The following is a 6087-nucleotide window of genomic DNA, read 5'->3' as shown; positions in this document are numbered from 1 at the left end:
ATAACAATATGACAAATCTCATCAGATGCACTAAGAAATCCTCAGTGTCTGTGTAAAACAGACACAACCTGTCATTTTCTAGATTTCAGACTAGAGCTCTTGAAAAACAACGTGTGAGGAAGAACATGGCCATCCCCTGAAATGCTCTAACTTCCGGTTCTGGTGACCCTGCTGTGTTTACCCTGTCTGCTCTCCACATGTGTGCTCAAAGTCCAGTGACCACTTCTTTGGCAGTCCRATCACCATGAATAATCACACTGTGTCGTATTTGGAATAATTTTCTAACTCACTGACCTTTCTTTAACCTCAGACTGCTAATTGTTATCACTGGCAAGGAACAAATGAGTGAGTGAGGTGAATAGGTGAAGCTCTTGCCTAGAACATGTGTCTTGCCCCAGGCAGAGTTCCATTGCTGCCATTGCTGCAGGCTAGGCTCCCCAGAGATTCCAAAACTTCTCTCAGCCACCTCCTTATGCTGAGTGTGTCCATGTTAGAGGTTTAATGGCCCATGAGGAAATAACCAACTAGAAACGATTCTTTGGCTTTAATGAGAAACTCTGCCAGGATACTTTAAAAACTATGCCAATTGCTTAAGTATAATCAGCATCTGGGTCAAACCTATGGTGTCTGGAATCCACCTTTTTACATGGTAACGTAGAGGAAAACTGCACCACGCTTGAATAACCAGCAGTACTGGACTTGCAAGTTCCATCAAAATCAGTTATTTCAGCTTGCTATTAGTCCATTGCTATGCATGCTTAGCATAGCAAATTGTTGCACAACAAGCAGAAACAGAAGGGGCATTTTAGAAGTCCAAGTAATTTTAAGGTAAGTCTGTGACCCACCTCATTATTTGGATCAATAACAGATTTTGAAATGTTTTAGAAACAAATGCACATTTCTATTTTACTGCTGGCTGTTGTTCAAGCCACATATTGATGTGGGTGTGTTCTGGAATCTTTTTATTGTGTTGTACTTAAATATAGAGCATTACTATCATGGTAATGGTAGCTACATGAACACAAGAAGGAAGCCTTCTGGTTGGCTTGCACCTGCTCAGTACGTGCCAKTGTCCAGTCAATGCTTTTGGGTCCTTCACAGCACACAAGCTCTGAGCATTCAACACAAGCATTGACAGTGCCTGGTGCCATTTTATAATGTACTACCTCCTCTGTCCTACATGATTCTCTGTAGCCTTTTATTAGTGGCCATAACTACATCTACAGTAATTAATTCTGTGGCTTTTTTCCTCCCCCTCCCTAATCATCACATCRTACCCCTGAGTCCACTTGCTGTCAGGGGAATACACCCTGCCTCGTGCAGGCAATTTGTCTGTGTTGCACAGACAGAAATAGAGGTGGGTCTGGAATGTTATTCCTTAGAGCAGGTTTGCTTTGCTCCCAGATTCCACAATGGAGTTCATAATGTAGAAAACAACTAAATGCCTGGCCACAGYATACATATTGAATAAGATACAATTCAGCATAGTTTAGAATTTTGTCAGTCTGTTCAGAATTTTGTGGTAATTTTTAATCCTAAGTAGAGTTGCAAAAATGTGCTATCACAGAAAATAAACTGTTTTCAGTTTCTTTTTCCATTGGCAGACTGAAGTCTAACCCAGTGAGGCTACAAATGATGTGCAAAGACGGTTACAGATAGCAAGTGTCAGTCTGCTCTTGAACAAGATAGCAGTGGGGCTCCACTATGAGCTGAGGCAGGAARGGGAAGCAAAGAGCCTGTCCCTCTGCAGCTCGGGTGGCTCTGTCACAAAAGGATAGTGCTGGCAACCCTCAGGACATTTTTCAGCAGGCAAAGTTAGCAAGCAACAACCACCTGATGGGTGAGGACCCCCCACCCCCTCCAGTGCCTTCCACGCATTCCTCCAGCCTACAGAACCAAGCACAGCCCTGACCTGACGGGCTGCTTCTCGCCCAGAACTAATAAAATCAGAGAAGATTAAGAGGGAACAGAGAGCCAGTTCTGTGCAGGTAGAGAACTGGTTACTATAGCAACTGTTTTCTTCTTTGAGCATATGTTGGGAGGGACTCCYTTGCGAGGGGATTTCTGTGCGGTCCCCAGGCTGGAGAGGGAGGTTGCTACAAGAATCTCGTTTGACAAAGGTTGCGTGGCTGCACTCTTGAACTCTGCTGGGAACCGGGGAGGGGGGAGGCGGGGGGAGCTGGGATAGGGCTGTAGAAGAGTTTGACTCTCGTCCAAAAGTAAAGCAGATGTTGAAGAGCCTGTATTTAGAAGTGATACATCATGGTGTATTGCTCTGTGGGTTGCAGCTACATCTGAAGGTGGTGTTATACCACAGTCCATGGCACAATCAGGAGTTTCAARGCTAGAGTTTTATAAATGCATAAGAGAACATTTAGCTAATTACTACTGGATTTTTGAATCTGAGGTCCTAAGAAAGTTTTCCAGATGTGTTACTTCAATGAGCCCAAATTGGCATAAAGTAAGAAATTAAGTAGCTTGTAACATAATAAAGGCTTGATCAGTTTGACTCTGGGAAAAGTCATTCTCTGGAACTACAGCCAGGTAATGTTATCTTAGTGTACTGCTTGGAGTACCTGGCACTGTACAAGCTCTAGGTCTTTGTGGTTACCTTAGACCAACACAGCRAATGAATGAGCATATTATCCTTTCCCTAGGGCTCCTTTCTGGYGAAACACACCCCTGGCATTCACAGAAGACACAAATAGGAAGCAGTGCCTAGGGTAAACCACTCCCCTCTACCCTCCTCAATCCTGTGTGCTCTGACAGGTATACTTCAAGGCCCAAAGTTGCACCTTGATTTTTTGCTAGTATTTGGTGCTGCAAAATAAAAAACACAGCAGGAAAATAAAACAACCTATGATTGTCTCAAATTTCTCCTGAAATTCTTTGTCTCACAGCACCAAAGCATGGGAGATGCAAATTCTCTTGGTAAGGAACAAGCAAAGCGGGCTTGGGTGAAATACTATGCTCCCCTATTCTCCCTGCTTACTGTCTATTTTTCTATGCAGTACTTCTGCTGGAGACACAGATCTAGGAGAAAGTTGTCTGCCACAATCCCACCACCCTTTCTATCCCTGAGAAAGAGGAAAGGGGGTGACTGTGCAGCCCCTCTCTTGCAGCTGCATCTTGTCTAGGTGGGTAACACAAATGCAAACCTGTAAACCTTCCAAATCCCTGTCTTTCAATGTAGGTTTTTTTCTTTGCTGTTKATGCAGGGAATAAGAAGCAGCAGACTTCATTTTTGTTTACAATTCATCAAGCATTTTACCAGATGTAGAAGCAAGGAGTCGAAAAACAAAAGCAGGCTCCTCACTCCAACTGCAACCTGAATGCAGGACTAGGCTGGGAGTATTTTGCTATGGCAAAATGCTCCCCTGTGAGCAATGCACCGAGCAGGTGAGCCAAGAGGCTGAAGSACTCAAGGATAACCCCAAACTCTCACCCAGACTTGCAACAACTGCACAGTTCCCACGTCAAAATCTTGGGCTCAGCCAAGTTTCAGAAAGGGGATTCACAAACTCAGTATCAACCTGCTACTGGTCCATAAAGAATCAACTTATCAACAACTTCTATTATGATGTCTGCAAGCTTTTCAGCTGAAATAATTATCTGCACTATGTCATTCTCTCTATGCCATGTGGCAGATCTGGACTTACATGGCATTTGATCTTGCCAGTAAGATCTGCTGCTGCTTGGAATAAAAGCAAGAGACTTGTGAAAGAAGGCAAGTGCTTTATGAGTCAGAATTCTAGACTTAGCTTTTTTGTGAGCAGTAAGAAATATCTGGGGTAACAATGCAATTGGTGTGAATAAAATCATGCATCAATCCAAGTGCAATTCCCTTTGCTGCAAATATACAAGTTGTACAGAAAAATGGAAAAAAAAATTCTGATAAGCTTTAGTAAGTTACATTAATTAATAAATTAAGTAAAGGCTTGTGTTATACTGTCATAAAAAAAGAGACATGATTGACTATTTCCTGATTAAATATATGATTAAGCCCGCATTCAGAGCCAATGGAAAACAGACATTTCCATCAAGACTTGCTGAAGGGTCCCTATTACTTCAAAGGAAGTAGTGGGCTCACTGACAATTATATTCTGTTCAGCCATTGAAGTAACAGATTACGTGGCCATCATATGGAGTTGAAGGCAAAGTAAATTATAGAGAAAAGAATTACAGAGAAAAATGTTTTACTGTCTGAGGGGAAGGAGATTTCTGTGACAAGCAGTTTTGTCTCCCTCCATGCTGACAGCAGAGGTCATACCAAGTCTCAAGGCTCTGCTCACACCAGAAGAGGGGAGCTTAGCTCAGACTGTACCTTGCTTACAGCAGAATTAGTCACTATCTGTTTGTCTGTGACCTAACCTTTCTTATCTSAGTTACTTCCTTCACAGGCTTTAAAGCCAGGTTATCCAGGGGATACATGCAGCTGAGGAATTATTCTCTTAATAGGTCGCATTTATTAGATTCTACATCAAATTAACCTATCAGATAGAGGCAGAAGTTGAACAAATACAGAACCCATGTTTGCTACAAAAGTGGGCTAATGCAGCTTGGTTGCTATGGTGTAAAATTCAACATAAGGATCATGGAGACACTTTTGCCTTTTCCCCTACTGAAGAAGATGGCTGGTTGATTGACTAATCCATGGGATAGGATATTGCATTGGTCCTAACAACAAGATGCTTCTAAATGGAAACAGACATCAGTTGCTGCTGAGAACATAATCAGACTTCACAAACCCGAGATCGGTATGTTAACTAGTCAGTCGGTCTTGGAGCTTTTGAGCCACTAATTCAGTATGTAATTCTCTTCTTCCAGGTTTTATTTTTTTTTCTGATGCCTTTTAGGTTTCAATATATTCTGAAGTTAACAGAAGCCTTAGTTTTGTTAAATTTGATTATAAGCACTATCTAGGTGTAATTGATTCCTCCTCAGGAGCAGAAAAATATTACACACAAAAGTAGAATAAATGCATTTGTTTTCTTTTTTCCTAATTGTTTTATTTGAATGAGGACTTAAAACTCATGACAAGTACATCTTAGTAACTCTCTTAGGAGAACATCTCACTATTTATCTGTTTAATGCATAGTGCATGAAGAAGAGCAGTATAAACTTCTGATGCATTGCTCCTCCTGAATGCTYTGAGCAAAACTGAGGAAGTTCATGGATAAGAGCAGAAAATTATTTATTTTCTGTCTTTCCACATACTCTACTGAGTTTTGAATCATGCCCTCAGACCATGCACTTCATATCCCTGCCACAGCTGCCATATTGCTTCCTGCCCACTCCAGCCAACCACACTTGAAATGCACAGTGCAGGGTAATGTGGCTAAAAGAACTCCTACCCACAATGTAAATAACAGCGTCATCTTAAGCAATAACCAATATTTACCTTTGGGCATAATGAAAGAAAAATAATTTTGGCAAGTAACCTATCTTTTTGCGTTCATATCAACTACACCTGCAGGCCCTTATGATTATTCACTTTATGCCTATCACATGTTCTACTACTTGTTCTTGCCTTTATTGTGCTGTCCACGCTCGTGGCTCCCCAGGAGAGACCATGTTTGTTGTAAAACAGAGAAACTGTTTTCAAATGAGTTACACCCTTTTTGTAAAATCAGCGATGAATGACTATGAGTTGCTAACCACTAAGAAAGTGTTAAACCAATAAATGGTGTCATGAGTAGAACAAATGTCTAAAGGGAATATGTATGTGGCCTTTACATGGATCCAGGATACTTATCAAAACGGAAGTCATTAAAGGACTGAAACCCAAGCTAAATTCACACTAAGAAAGGGTGTGTTGTAATAAAAAGACGATAAAAAATAGTTCATAATTTTCCTATCGCCTTTTAAATTCTCTGTTATATTGAAAGAGATTATTGGAAGTTTTGAAGCAAAGCTTCTGAACAACTGTCAGTGAAATGGCCAGTAGCAACAAATTGGAGTTTTCTTGTCTAGTAAAAGTGGATAGAACTCTCTATATCCAGGAAAAAACAAGTATTTCTTTTCTCTGGTTCTACTGCCTTTTCTTTCCACACGGTTAGCAATCTAAAACAAAATCAGTCAAATAAC

The sequence above is a fragment of the Malurus melanocephalus genome, unplaced genomic scaffold (assembly GCF_030028575.1).
Source record: "Malurus melanocephalus ecotype Western Australia unplaced genomic scaffold, MMel_1.1 scaffold_147, whole genome shotgun sequence".
Lineage (NCBI taxonomy): Eukaryota > Metazoa > Chordata > Aves > Passeriformes > Maluridae > Malurus > Malurus melanocephalus.
Note: the sequence above shows the minus strand (reverse complement) of the source record.